The sequence below is a fragment of the Podarcis erhardii genome, assembly GCF_964252035.2.
Source record: "Podarcis erhardii genome assembly, chromosome: 12".
Taxonomy (NCBI): Eukaryota; Metazoa; Chordata; class Lepidosauria; order Squamata; family Lacertidae; genus Podarcis; species Podarcis erhardii.
In genome coordinates, this window is record NC_138513.1 from 20,935,218 (window position 1) to 20,951,596 (window position 16,379).

Below are 16,379 nucleotides of genomic sequence, written 5' to 3' on the forward strand. Positions count from 1 at the left end.
GCCATGGGAGTTCACCCCGTCGCAGGGATTTGAACCACCGACCTTCTGATCAGCAAGTCTACACTTATAGAGTGACTATTCCCCCATTTCTTAGAATGCATCCAGTCATACTTGATAATATGTTCTACATAGGTTGCATCCCTCTACAGTCATATGTAAGATTTCTATCCAACTCACTTTTCAAGTTGTTCTTCCAATGTTTCATCTAGGAATGATGCCTTTGCTTGTTGGAGTCCCAAAGAATAAATTGAAATCTAATAAATCAGCTGTAGGAACCTGTTCTATACCACAGAGGATGCTAAATCCTTTCCCACCCCAAAAAATAGGTTTATAGCAACTCCTAGGATACAGTCCTCAGGTTAGGGGCTACTGCTACTTGGGGTAACAAAAGGATGTGGCTGAACCTCAGAGGTGGAAGACTGTACCTAGGAGGAAGAAAGACTTTGCATCTTGAGATCCTTCTAATTCAAAGTACAGGCAAGGTGGGCAAGCACCTACCCTCAGCAGCAGCATCTGTGAACTTTAATCTGGCAGTTGGGAGGCCAGTCAAGGAGCCCAGATGGGTTTAGAGAAGAGAGCTAAGGACTACATTTCTGAGAACATAGATGAGGTCACATGGTGTTTACACCAGCAGGAAATCAGGATGGCTGGAATCCAGATTCTACTGAAACCCACAGCAGAGCTTGGAAGGGGTGCTGATGTCATGATGGGTATTCTTTTCCCATATAGGTTCTGATCTATAGAGCAGGAGATTGCTGCTTCAGTTATAAGATCTCTGATGGCTTGTTTGATAGTTCTATAATCAAGTTGGGAGCCACTTCAGTTAAATGGCCAGCTAGGTGACACTGTGCTAACATTACTGTGATCCAGCTAAGTGGCAACCATCCCATGGATGTTTTGTAGGAAGTGGGTCGGGCAGAATGAGCAATATACATATATATATATATATATATATATATATATATATATATATACATACACACACACACACACATATATATATGACTTTGAAATCAAATATATGCTTCTGCTTATTAGTTCAGCAAAGGAGGAAACACTTGGGCCCACACACCTACAGAAATAATCTCAAAATGCAATCCTCTACGAGGCGTCCAAGTCTAAGGACACATCCTATTAAAAATAGGCAGTGCCGTCCAAGCCTCAGCTGCTGTGACGTTCCCAGCTTGGAATGCTGTACCTAGTTAACCTCCTTAATTTTCTCTCGCTGATCTCTCCTCATGCCATTCCAACATAATGGCATTTTGCCTGTCCTGAAGGCAGTGCTCCCAGCTACAGGATGTAGCAGATGGCAGGTTACAGAGGAGAATGCAGACAGAATCTGCTGACCAGTGGTTCTTTACCTTTAAACTTCTGCCCACCAAGTATTATCATCAAATGCTCCCCAAATGCTCCACAATATTATCCCCAAATGCTCCACAATATTATCATCAAATGCTCCCCAAGTCATGAGCAAACAAAACTAAGTAGTATTAGGACTACCACTGCTTTTGCTCCCAAGGCTGACAATGGTAGAGAATCAGGGATCAAGGTGGGTCTAAGGACAGGGGAGGCATCTCTGAACTGGGGCTCTTCAAGGTGGCTTTGGGCTGGTGCAGCTTCCTTTATGTCTTCAGAGCGAGAGAGGTTCTTCCTGAGGGCCCAAGTTTTTCCAAGGTCTCTCCAGGAGATTGGCCAGGATCTTGGCAGGTGTTGGCTATTGTTTTCAAGCTGGAGTGGCAGAGCATGGGCATGGAGAGGGTGGAAGGAAGTAAGGCTGGATGGATGGTCATGTAATTGTTCTTTCAGGTGTTATCAATTATATATATATATATATATATGCAGGTTTTGGTGTCCTCGGGTGTCTTCCCGTGTAAAAGTTGGGGTGTCTAGGCGACGTTTCGACGAGGTCTCACTCGTCATCTTCAGGCTGGTGCTTTCGGCTTCTTGTTACTGGAACAGAGCTGGATCTCAGTGTTTGAGTTCCTATAAATACTGTAGAGGGGGTGTGGTGTATAGCCTCCAATGTTCTGGGCAGAGAGGAAGTTCCCAGGCTAGTGTGCCTTTTCTTCTTTTGTTCCTTAATTACTTGAGAGATATCTTGAGTGATTTCTTGAGTGATATCCTGAGTACCACTTAGGTGGGTCATTAGGTGTGGATTAGTTGTTAAAGTCTTTGTGTCTTGACCTCTTGAACTTTGTGAAGAGTTTTCCTGAGAAGATGGCTGTACTGTACTTTGTTGTGCTCTGGCTTGGCTTCGTGTATAGGGGCGAGCTGTGGTTTTGTGGCTTGTGTCAGCCAGGTCTGTGTAGGGATTGCAGGGGGGTGCAGCATCCGGAGGTGCCACCATGGATTGGCTACTGGATGGTGTCTGTAATTCATCTGTGGAGAGGGTCTGGGTTTGGGTCTGGTGTGGTTGATTGGTGTTGGCGTTCTGTGTGCCTCTGGATCTGGTGTCAGTTTTTGTGGGGAGGGCTAATTTCCAGATGTCTGGCAAGCGGGATGTGTCGTCACGCTTGTTCATGTTGTGAGGGTGTTTCTCTATCTCGATGGCTTCCATGATTATTCTCTTGTGGTGATGTTCCGTGTTAAAGAGCAATTTGGAATCTGCAAAATTAATTTCGTGTCCTGTTTCTTTCATGTGTTGGAAAAGAGAGGAAGTTTTTTCTTCTTTTTTGACGGCATTCTTGTGTTCTGCGATACGTGCATTTATTCGTCTGTTTGTTTGTCCAATGTACGTGGCTGGGCAGACTTTGCAGGGTATTTCATAGATCCCTTGGTTTTCCAACTGGATTTTATCCTTGGGGTTTCTGAGGATATTGGCTATTTTTTGGTTGGTGCAAAAGGCTGTTTTGATATTGTGTTTATGGAGGATTTTGCTAATTTTATCTGTAGTGCCCTTGATATAAGGAAGGAGGGCCATGCCATTGTTTTCTTCTGTGTCTTGGTTTTTGGGGGGTGTTTCCTTTTGGATTAGCTTCGTAATCCTGTTTTGCTGGTATCCATTGGCAATTAACACGTTTGAGAGATTCTGTAACTCAGTTGTCAAGTGGTCTTTGTCCGCCAGGCGTTTGGTTCTGGAGATGAGAGTCTTGGCTACGGAGTTTATTTGTGCAGGGTGGTGGTGTGATTGTGCATGTAAGTAGCGGTTGGTGTGTGTTTTTTTCCGGTAGATAGTGTGTCCTAGGGAGCCATCAGGTTTTTTGTAGATTAGGACGTCAAGGAAGGGAAGTTGGTTGTTGGCTTCTATTTCCATAGTGAATTGTATTTTGGGGTGTAAGTTGTTGAGATGTGTGAGGAAGCTATCCAGTTTTTCCTTCCCGTGTGGCCAAATTACAAAGGTGTCGTCAACATATCTGAGCCAAAGTTTGGGTTTGTGTTCTGACTTGTCTAAAGCATTGGTTTCAAAGTGTTCCATGTACAGGTTTGCGATGACCGGTGAGAGGGGTGATCCCATAGGTGCTCCTTCTATCTGTTTGTATCTTTGTCCATTGTGGATGAAGTACGTGTTGGTTAGGCAGTGGTTGGTCAGGTCCAAGATGTATTCGGGGGGATTGTATTTGTTTTGAATAGCTGTCAAGGCTTCATTAATGGGCACTTGTGTGAAGAGAGATACAACATCGAAGCTCACAAGTAGGTCATTAGGATGTAGGTTTTGCTTCTTGATTGTTTCTATGAACTGGAAGGAGTTTGGTACGTGTGAAGAGATGGATTCTGCATAGGGCTGAAGTTGCTTGGCGAGAAATTTAGCGAGATTTTGTAGAGGTGAGCCTATGGAGCTGACTATTGGTCTGAGTGGTGTTCCTTCTTTGTGTATCTTGGGGAGGCCGTAGAGTTTGGGGCATCTGGATGATTTTTCTCTGGGGATGATTCTTAGCTGGATTTCTTCACTGATAGGAGAGGCTTTTATTTTGGATTTGGTGGTTTTTTCCAGGTAGGTGGTGGGATCTGTTTTTATAGGTTTGTAGGCAGGATCTTGGAGTAGATTTGATAGTTTTGCTTGGTAGTCCGATGTGTTCATCACCACTGTGGCATTACCTTTGTCTGCTGGGAGAATGATTATGTTGTTGTCTTTCCTCAGGTTGGTGAGTGCTTTCTGTTCTTCTAATTGCCAATGGATACCAGCAAAACAGGATTACGAAGCTAATCCAAAAGGAAACACCCCCCAAAAACCAAGACACAGAAGAAAACAATGGCATGGCCCTCCTTCCTTATATCAAGGGCACTACAGATAAAATTAGCAAAATCCTCCATAAACACAATATCAAAACAGCCTTTTGCACCAACCAAAAAATAGCCAATATCCTCAGAAACCCCAAGGATAAAATCCAGTTGGAAAACCAAGGGATCTATGAAATACCCTGCAAAGTCTGCCCAGCCACGTACATTGGACAAACAAACAGACGAATAAATGCACGTATCGCAGAACACAAGAATGCCGTCAAAAAAGAAGAAAAAACTTCCTCTCTTTTCCAACACATGAAAGAAACAGGACACGAAATTAATTTTGCAGATTCCAAATTGCTCTTTAACACGGAACATCACCACAAGAGAATAATCATGGAAGCCATCGAGATAGAGAAACACCCTCACAACATGAACAAGCGTGACGACACATCCCGCTTGCCAGACATCTGGAAATTAGCCCTCCCCACAAAAACTGACACCAGATCCAGAGGCACACAGAACGCCAACACCAATCAACCACACCAGACCCAAACCCAGACCCTCTCCACAGATGAATTACAGACACCATCCAGTAGCCAATCCATGGTGGCACCTCCGGATGCTGCACCCCCCTGCAATCCCTACACAGACCTGGCTGACACAAGCCACAAAACCACAGCTCGCCCCTATACACGAAGCCAAGCCAGAGCACAACAAAGTACAGTACAGCCATCTTCTCAGGAAAACTCTTCACAAAGTTCAAGAGGTCAAGACACAAAGACTTTAACAACTAATCCACACCTAATGACCCACCTAAGTGGTACTCAGGATATCACTCAAGAAATCACTCAAGATATCTCTCAAGTAATTAAGGAACAAAAGAAGAAAAGGCACACTAGCCTGGGAACTTCCTCTCTGCCCAGAACATTGGAGGCTATACACCACACCCCCTCTACAGTATTTATAGGAACTCAAACACTGAGATCCAGCTCTGTTCCAGTAACAAGAAGCCGAAAGCACCAGCCTGAAGATGACGAGTGAGACCTCGTCGAAACGTCGCCTAGACACCCCAACTTTTACACGGGAAGACACCCGAGGACACCAAAACCTGCATTCCTGTACCCGTGAAAATCTACGAAAGCAAATATATATATATATATATATATACACACACACACAAAAATACACACACACACACGATATATATATATATATATATATATATATATATATATATATATTTGCTTTCGTAGATTTTCACGGGTACAGGAATGCAGGTTTTGGTGTCCTCGGGTGTCTTCCCGTGTAAAAGTTGGGGTGTCTAGGCGACGTTTCGACGAGGTCTCACTCGTCATATATATAACATAATATTACATATACATTATACTTGCAAATTCACATTTTTCATTTCATTACATATCAACATTTAGTCATTTCTTACTTGCATTTCATCTTTTCCCTATGTCTTAACCCCGTGTCTTCCCTCCGCCCGTGCATGACTTCCTAATTTTTATATTATAACTTTATTATTGTGATTGTACTCTTATATCTTAATAATTTAAACATACATTCTTGTATTTCTGTTTATATTAACTTTGTGAGATCATTCTATGCATATAGATAAATTTTTGTTGGAGCATCTTTTAACCATGTATTCGTCTACACACTTCCATTCCTGTTTGAGATTTTGTTTAGATTACATTCTAATTGTTGCCGTCAGTTTTGTTTCAGGTGTTGTTGGAATAAAGCTTCCATCCTCCCTGACCATGCTGGCTGAGGAAGATGGGATCTGGAGTCCAACATCTGAATGGTTACAGGTTCATCATCCCTGTCTCAAGTGGTAGAACAGAGAGGTGGCAGACTCTGGTAGATTATACAAATGGAGAAACACTCTCTATTTTTAAATTTTTTTATTTGCTAATTTTTACCTGAGCCTAACTGGATTGAATTAGTCTCAGAAGCAAAAAGGCAGCTAATGTAATTCTTCAGGGATTGATATAAAATGCCAGCACTTCCCAGAAGAACTGACAAGGGCCTTATACATAACTGAGCTTCTGTGGTTAAAGAGCACTTCATGTTGACATTGTTATCTTGCCAAGATAGGCCCAGTGTCGTGGGGTGAGCAAGCTCATCTCCCCCATCCCACTAATTGCCGGCATCTCTGCAAGACGACATTAGAAAGACTAACACAGGGCTATGAGGTACAGTGCTGCACAGAGACTTCACCCCCACCCCACATCTCTGCATGACCTTTCTTCCTTTCCTCTCTAGACTCTCTCAGAGCAGAAGCTTCAGTGATGAGCCAGGTACCAGGTTGTCCATGAGAAAGTGGACTGCTGGGGGCAAAGGCATACTCCCCTCCCTTCCCTCATGGTTAGTTAGTTAGCTTCAGTATATGCTTCCTATAGAATATCTCAAAGCCATTTAACTACAGAAACTACAACAATATAAAGCACAAAACCATTTCAGATGTAAAACCAATTGAATCAATTTCATCAGTAAAAACAATTTCAAACCTAATCCTGATACAGATTGGGGTAAGAAGAAGAAAAATACATCCACTTAAAAGGCTTGTTGAAAGAGGAAGGACATCAGTAGGTACCAAAAAGCAACTTATCTGATGTGTAACAGGAGGGAGTTTCAAGGGGCAGGTCCTACCACACTAAAGGCCCACTTTCTGCACTATACAGGTCAACTCTGCATGAGATGGAACTCTTAATGAGACGGAAATGGAAGGCCAGGGATGATAAGGAAATAGGTTTGGTTCTCACTTCAATACAAACCTACCCAATGCATGCCTCCCAAAGCAATATGTGAACCAAAAGAAATCCTACCCTTTCCTGAATTTTGCAAAGCATTTCTCCAATCCAAAAACTATTTACAAAAGCATGCATCATAGGGGACAGTGGGCATAAAAATGCACATATTGTTGAAAATAGCATTTAAACGCATTATATGCTAAAATGTGCATATTAGGCAAACTTGCATACAAAAATGAGGACATCAGGAGCAGTGTGCACTAAAATGCTGACCAATTTCTGTTAGGACCTTTAAAAATAAAAATAAAAAATTGCAGACTGATGCAGAAATGTGACAAATTGCACTTAAGACTGGAAAACAGAGAAACCTGCATTGACAGAATCATCCATCCCTAATCCCGAACTAGGCAAGTCAGAAATAAATTGCACAATAGCTCTCATCATGACCTTGAATAACAATTCAGAGTCTTCTTTTGGAATATTTTCAGTGATTGTCTTTTGTCCTGGCATTCATTCATTCTGCACATTAAGGCTGAGGGCAAAAATAAAGTAGATTGGCAGAGCGGATTGGAGATATGATAATGGAAAGCCTGGCACTTCCTATTAGAGGAGCTCTTGCGGAATTTGAGAGATCTTGCTAATGTCTTGTCATTGCTAGCTCTTAACATATGATGTAGTTATACATATTCTAATGCATTTGCTCTGCATAAAGAGAGGCTACAAACAAGTTGTTTTTAATGAAAGCAAATTGTTACACATTAAAGCAGCAAATGATGTTTCCCAATTTGTTTTAGTTTTTACCAACACAGTGCACAGGAGGGGCATTCTGGGAAGCATTTTGTAGACAAGGGTGAGGAACTAGAAATGGCCACACGGTACAGGGGTTGCCAGATATTTTGAGCCAGTGTGGGCACATTTTGAGAAAGTGTCACGGGCACCAGTCTCAAAATTACCACCAAGGAATTGTGGCTTAATGCAAAATGACTGCTATTGAGGTATGTAATAATGCAAAATGGTTGGCTTGATGGCGTAGCAGAAGGTCCCATGTAAAAGAAGAGGAAAAGAGGCAGGGGCATAAAATGTCATAGGCATGGCTGTCGTCAGCTCCTCACATCAGTGGGGTAAAGGCCCTGTTAGCCAGCACTACATTTGCTCATAAAGGTAAAGGAACCCTGACCACTAGGTCCAGTCGTGACCGATTCTGGGGTTGCAGTGCTCATCTCGCTTTATTGGCCTAGGGAGCCGGTGTACAGCGCACGGAAACGCCGTTTACCTTCCCATCAGAGCGGTACCTATTTATCTACTTGCACTTTGACGTGCTTTTGAACTGCCAGGTTGGCAGGAGCAGGGACCGAGCAACGGGAACTCACCCCGTCACAGGGATTCGAACCGCCGACCTTCTGATTGGCAAGTCCTAGTCTCTGTGGTTTAATCCACAGCGCCACCCGCGTCCCGCATTTGCTCATAGAGAGAAGCTATTTACATCTCTTCTTTGTTCAGAATGGAAGGGAAGAGGTGGAGGCATCTAATGAAATATGGGCATGTTTAATGGGGCATGCTCAGTGTAGGAGAGACCAAGCCAATGCAATCAGGATCTGTGGGTATTTAGGGGCTATTGACTGAGGCTTTCATGGGCACCGTAGGTGGGTACACTAGCACCCATAGGTGTTGCATTAGTGACCCTCAATCTGTGCTCTAGAATGAGCAGAAATTTTGGAACTCTTCAATGAGTTGATGCTGGGGAACTGTCTTCTGAGTCGGGTGCCACTGTGTACTTAGAGCCCAGACTCGGAACAATCACAATATTTCTGTTGTGTTTTGCTTTCTAGCCATGTGTGTACTGAGATGAATAGTATTTTATTCTTCCACATCAGCTGTTTTGTCTGTAATGGATACTGTTTGTTCACTCAAGGTTTGTAGGGAATCCAGATGATCACTAACAAACCATTGAAGTGATGTTTTCTGTACCATTTTCCCATCTCTTTTTAGAACTGGGTTTTGTGTGTGTGTGTGTGTGTGTGTGTGTGTGTGTGTGTGTAGGGAGCTTATATTGCAATTAGGAAACGGGAAACTAAAGAAGTACAACTGGTGCAGATCACAAAATTGTAGAGTTGGAATGGACCATAAGTGCCATCTAGTCCAACTCCCTGTAATGCAGGAATCATAGAATCATAGAATCATAGAATCATGGAGTTGGAAGAGACCACAAGGGCCATTGAGTCCAACCCCCTGCCAAGCAGGAAACACCATCAGAGCACTCCTGACATATGGTTGTCAAGCCTCTGCTTAAAGACCTCCAAAGAAGGAGACTCCACCACACTCCTTGGCAGCAAATTCCACTGTCGAACAGCTCTTACTGTCAGGAAGTTCTTCCTAATGTTTAGGTGGAATCTTCTTTCTTGTAGTTTGGAACCATTGCTCCGTGTCCGCTTCTCTGGAGCAGCAGAAAACAACCTTTCTCCCTCCTCTATGTGACATCCTTTTATATATTTGAACATGGCTATCGTATCACCCCTTTACCTCCTCTTCTCCAGGCTAAACATGCCCAGCTCCCTTAGCCGTTCCTCATAAGGCATTGTTTCCAGGCCTTTGACCATTTTGGTTGCCCTCCTCTGGACACGTTCCAGTTTGTCAGTGTCCTTCTTCAACTGTGGTGCCCAGAACTGGACACAGTACTCCAGGTGAGGTCTGACCAGAGCAGAATACAGTGGCACTATTACTTCCCTTGATCTAGATGCTATACTCCTATTGATGCAGCCCAGAATTGCATTGGCTTTTTTAGCTGCCGCATCACACTGTTGGCTCATGTCAAGTTTGTGGTCAACCAAGACTCCTAGATCCTTTTCACATGTACTGCTCTCAAGCCAGGTGTCACCCATCTTGTATTTGTGCCTCTCATTTTTTTTTGCCCAAGTGCAATACTTTACATTTCTCCCCGTTAAAATTCATCTTGTTTGTTTTGGCCCAGTTCTCTAATCTGTCAAGGTTGTTTTGAAGTGTGATCCTGTCCTCTGGGGTGTTAGCCACCCCTCCCAGTTTGGTGTCATCTGCAAATTTGATCAGGATGCCCTTGAGTCCATCATCCAAGTCGTTGATAAAGATGTTGAATAAGACTGGGCCCAAGACAGAACCCTGTGGCACCCCACTAGTCACTCTTCTCCAGGATGAAGAGGAATCATTGATGAGCACCCTTTGGGTTCGGTCAGTCAGCCAGTTACAAATCCACTGAGTCGTAGCATAGTCAAGACCGCATTTTACCAGCTTCTTTACAAGAATATCATGGGGCACCTTGTCAAATGCCTTGCTGAAATCAAGGTAGGCTACATCCACTGCGTTCCCTTCATCTACCAGGCTTGTAATTCTGTCAAAAAACGAGATCAGGTTCGTCTGACATGACTTATTTTTCAGAAATCCATGCTGACTATTGGTGATCACAGTATTCCTTTCTAGGTGCTCACAGACTGTTTGCTTAATGATCTGCTCCAGAATCTTCCCTGGTATTGATGTCAGACTGACTGGGCGGAAATTATTTGGGTCCTCTCTTTTCCCCTTTTTGAAAATAGGGCAACATTTGCCCTCCTCCAGTCTGCCGGGACTTCGCCTGTTCTCCAGGAATTCTCAAAGATGACTGCCAGTGGTTCTGAGATCACATCTGCCAGTTCTTTTAATACTCTTGGATGCAGTTCATCTGGCCCTGGAGACTTGAATACATCTAATCTAGCCAAGTATTCTTGTACTATCTCCTTAGTTATTCTGGGCTGTGTTTCCTCTGCTGAAACATTTGCTCCAAATTCTTCAGGTCGGGCATTGTTTTCTTTATTGGAGAAGACTGAGGCAAAGAAGGCATTGAGGAGTTCAGCCCTTTCTGTGTCCCCTGTTTGCATTTCACCATCTTCTCCTCTGAGCGACCCCACGGTTTCTTTGTTCTTCCTTTTGCTACGAACATACCCATAAAAGCCTTTTTTGTTGCTTTTAACCTCTCTAGCAAGCCTGAGTTCATTCTGTGCTTTAGCTTTTCTGACTTTGGGTCTACACGTGCTGGCTATTTGTTTGAATTCCTCTTTGGTGGTTTCCTCCCTTTTCCATTTTTTGTACACATCCTTTTTTAATCTTAACTCAGTTAAAAGTTCTTTAGATAGCCACCCTGGCTTCTTTAGGCACCTTCCATGTTCCATGTTTCCGTCTCATTGGTATTGCCTGAAGTTGTGCTTTTACTATCTCCCTCTTAACAAACTCCCAGCCATCATGAACTCCCTTTCCTTTTAGTATTACTGTCCATGGGATCTCACCCAGCACTTCCCTAAGTTTTATGAAGTCGGCTTTCTTAAAGTCAAGAAATTGAGTCCTAGTATGCTTGGCTGCTCCTTTCCGCTGTATAGTAAACTTCAGAAGAGCATGATCACTCGCGCCTAATGATCCTTCCACTTCTACCCCACTAACCAGGTCATCAACATTGGTTAGGACCAGATCTAAAATGGCTGTTCCTCTTGTTGCTTCTCCCACTTTCTGGACAATGAAGTTGTCTGCAAGGCCAGTGAGGAATCTGTTTTACCTTATGCTCTTCGCTGAGTTTGACATCCAACAAATATCTGGGTAATTGAAGTCCCCCATTACTACTATCTCTCTTCCTTTTGCATGCTTGGCCATCTGTTTCAGGAAGGCATCATCTATGTCCTCTGTTTGGCTTGGGGATCTATAGTAAACTCCCACAATGAGGTCCCTGTTATTCTTCTCTCCCTTAATTTTGACCCAAATGCTCTCACTTTGGCTTTGAGGTTCTAAATCTTGGATCTCTTCACAGGTATACACATCCCTGACATGTAACGCCACTCCTCCTCCTTTCTTGTCTGGTCTGTTTCTCTGAAATAGATTGTATCCCTCCATTATTACATTCCAATCGTGGGACTTATCCCACCAGGTTTCAGTGATGCCTATTATGTCATATTTAGTTTGCTGTACCAAGAGCTCAAGCTCATCTTGTTTATTTCCCATGCTTTGCGCATTAGTGTACAGACATTGAAGTCCATTAATCATTCCCCCGTGTCTCTTATTTAAGGATTTTTTCCTCCCACCACTAGATCTGCGTGCTGTTTGCTCCATTTGGTCTATGACATTTGGGTGATCATCTTCATCAATTGATAGACTCCTACCTTCAGGAGCACTGTCTCCCTCCCCCACATTAGTCAGTTTAAAGCCCTCCTGATGAGGTTTCTGAGATTTTTGGCAAAAAACATTCCTCCCAACTGTTGTGAGGTGCAGCCCATCGCTTGCCAGAAGTCCATCTTCAAGAAACTGCAGTCCGTGATCTAAGAATCCAAACCGTTCCTGTTTACATCATTTGCGAAGCCAGCTGTTCACTTCCACTATTTTTCCCTCTCTCCCTGGGCCACGTCGTTCAACTGGGAGGACAGATGAGATGACAATTTGTGCATTTAATTGCTTCAATTTCCTGCCCAGAGCCTCGTAGTCTCTTTTGATCTTCTGGAAGCTATTGCTTGCAGTGTCATTGGTTCCCACATGAACCAAGAGGAAGGGGTATTTGTCAGTGGGTTTTATGATTCCTTGCAGTCGTTCAGTTACATCTTGGATCTTAGCCCCGGGGAGACAGCACACTTCCCGAGACATCTTGTCAGGCCCACAGATCACTGCTTCTGTTCCCCTCAGTAGAGAATCCCCTATCACCACTACACGCCTCCTCTTAGGTTTGGTCGGGGTTCTTCCGTGAGCTGTCCGTTCCAAGGTCGCCTGCACATTCCCTGAGGACTGACTTTGCTGCTCGTCTTCATATACCTGACCGACTGTAATGAGGGAGAGGTCCTCAAATGGAGTCTGCTCTTCGTCTTCCATGCTAGGGGAGAGGACCTCAAAGTGATTGTGTATTTCTAAACAATCAGAGCGAACCCTGGGCCTCCTACTTCTTTGAGTCACGTTTCTCCATATATCTGGCTCCTGTGTTGGTGAACTAGCCTCCTTCTGAGGGGAGTCTCCTGTCTCCTCCTTGGTGGAGACGGTGTGCTCTGTTGCTTCCAAGAAGAGTTCCAGCTCTCTAATTCTTTGGAGCATAGCTACACGTTCCTCCAGTTGCTGGACTTTGTCTTCTAAGAGGGCAATCAACATGCAATTGCTGCAGGTAAAGCTGCCTGCAACCTTTGGCAAGATGGCAAACATTGCGCAGGAACCGCAGGCGACTGCAGCTGCTCCCTCACCCTCCATCTTGAGAACGTGTCGTTGGGGGTGGCTACAGCGGTCCTCCATCATAAGAAGCATGAAGACAGGACAAATAACTCCCCCCCCCCAAAGCTAGGTCTCCCCAACAAACGTTTGAGACTAGCTTCCCTAAATCTAAAAGATGGATCAAACTGCACGCACTGCTGTCCTGCAAGTTCTGATAAGCTCCTCCCACAGCTAATCACCTGCCTCAACAGAAACCCTGTCCCCTCTGACCTTTGCACAGGGAGAGCAGCTAATTAGCCACAAAGAAACACACACACGAGAAAACCCCTTTTGCTCCTTCTTCAGCTGCTGCCCTGCAAGCTCTGATAAGCTCCTCCCATAGCTAATCACCTGCCTCAACAGAAACCCTGCAGAATCTTTGTGCCCAACATAAGGCCCAAACGCATGACCCCTGAGATTAAGAGCCTCATGCTCTACTGGATGAGCTATGACACAGTGAGGTAAGCTAAGTGGGTGAGCCAATAAGATAAGTCAAGAACATGATAAAAATCCACGTAGCATTATCTGAAGAGGTCTGATTATGGAACAGCTTCTGTGAAGAATGTGAAGGGTCAGTTTGGATAGTGTCAAGGGACAAGAGAAAGGACACACTGTTGGCTGGAGGAGGTGAACACAAGCTGGTTTGCTGGGAACTCATAGATGCTGAGCTCTGAATGGATCAGTCAAAGAACAGGGAACCCCAAAGAGAAAGAAGTTAAAATAGACATAACTTGAGTGTGGTGTCCTATGTTTACTAGCATGTTTAAATTTGGAATAGAAAGCAATAAACTGAGAGAAAGAGGAAATGCAAGCTCAATATTGCTTCAATATATTTGATTTTGGAAGCCACTGCAAATGTTCCATTGGCACTATATGATATATGCCCTCAGAACACTGAACAGGCTTTTATAGTAATTCCCCTAAAGGCTCTTTTACAGGAGAAATGTCATAACAATAGGAAACGAGCCTGCTTTTCTGTGCAAATTTTACTTAAAAAAACATGAACACAGTTGCTCACAAGTGCAACATAATTAACAATAAAACCCACTTAGTTGCATAGGGAATATTATCCTATTTCCATTGTGTTTTCCCTCTTCTTTCGAGGCCCTTTTCTCATTTGGTTTAAACTAGAATCTGAAACAAGGGGGAAAGGCCAAAGTACATTTTGAATTGTTTTATCCTGCCAACCATATTTCATAAACACAATCCCAGCATGTTTCTTCATCAGGTGAAAATGGATTCTGTATAAACTGTAACCTGACTAGAGCCATGTATACATTATTGGCTTAAAATGCAGTGAGGTTGTTTCTCTTCTCTGTGTTTCAAATCTTGTTCTTACATTGCTGTACGCACCTGAGAAGGTGTTTGTCTTCACCTAATGCTCGATACCTGATTTATTTCCCCATGCCTGCAGCAGGGGCTGGCTCACTCCTGAGGCAAGGTGAGGCGACTGCCTCATGTGGCAGGATTCACAGGGGCAGCACATTCAGCCTCCAAGGAATGCATCAGCACCTGTGGCTGTTGTGGTAGCAGTGATGGCTGCAGCGCCCTCCTTGGTCCACTCCTGAGGTTTTCAGTTTGGGAGTGCTGCTAGATCTAGCCCTTACTTTGAACTGGGTGTTGGCGGCATGAAGGCCTTTTGTAAGCTTTAACTGGTGCACAACTGCAGCAGCTCTCAGAGAGAGGTAGCCTGAAAATGTTTACCCATTCTCTAATATCATCCAGAAACAACTATTGCCTTATGCCATGTGTGGGGCTACTTTTGAAGATTTCCCAGAAAATTCGGGGTGCAGGATACTTCAGCGAGCCTACAAAACAGCAGCCCATTGTTCCAGTTTCAAAATAGTCATACAGTGCTGGCTTCCCAGACGCTATTGGGAACAGTTCAAAGTACTCTACACAAATCTGTGCATGTTTTACAACCAGGCTGTCTGAAGGACTGCATACCCCTGACTTAATTGGCCCAAAATTTTGAGTGAATCTGGGGAGACCCTTTTAGAGGTGCCCCACCACCCGAGATGAGCTTAGTGGGGATGAGGGATCGTACCCACTCAGTGGTGGCACCTCAGCTCTGGAATGCCCTCCCTGGGTCCATATATACCTAACAGTTCCCTACATGCAGTGCTTTTTTCCTTAAAAAATGTTCGCGCTACTTTCATTTTGACTCAAGAAAATCCCCATTTTATATTTCAAATTGGGAAAAATAAATACAGTAAATGGACAAAAGTACAAAGATTCACAAAATGTTTAGGGGTATGTGTACCCCTGTGCGCGCGCCCCCAGAAAAAAGCACTGCCTACATGAGTTTTAGGTACCAAGAGGTAACAAGTAGAAGTATTCATTTGTTCAGGCTACTTGGAGTTCTATTTGCTACTTTTAAGAGTTTTCATCTCTGCATTTTAGAGTTACTTGTTTTAATGTTCTGCTGCTAGGTATTTTTACCTCCTGCTTTTTTCTTTTACTTTACATTTATTCTAAACATTTGATTCATGCTTTATACAAACCTCAAAAAGCCTCTTAAAGAAGTGGAACATGAATCTATTAAACACACAAATTTGTCTTTTGAATCAGGGAAGATATTTATAGATTTATTATATCGGTACCTGTGTGAGGGGAGATAAAACTGTATTAAGTTCACACTGGATGGTGCTGATGTCCTTATTTCTTTCTCCCTCATTTGATATTTGTAAATGCCTTCGAGGACATGCAGAATGTTACATGGTGTACTACAGAAACTCAATACTGTCTGCTGAACAGAAGCAGTGAACGGAGGGGTTTCTAACAAGCACTGCTAAAAGGCACTATACCAGAGTTTCTGAAACATTTGATACCCAGGCCACAGGTTCGCCCCCCAACACTCCATCGCCCTTGATTAAAACTGGGTGGAACTGTCTTCCTTAGACTGAAGATGAAATGGGTTGGTGCTGCGTCACAGCAGGATTGAGCAACCTGCTTCAGACAACGCTGCGGAATAGATGGAGGCAAAAAATTGTGTCTGAACGGTTCAGCAAAACATTTCCAAGTGCTCACCCTGATAGTGGTGGGTAGGAACATTTTGGGCTCCATTTTAGGCAGCAAAATGTCTTGGGCCAGCAGTGGAGAGTCACTGAAAAGTAGGGTTGTTCCAGAAGCATATTTGCTAAATGCAAGGTGCTTCCAGACAGGGACTTTGGAAAATTTACATCATTAATATATTGGTTATTTGGGCTTTTCCCAGAATAGGAAAATTTCAAATTTAATGGG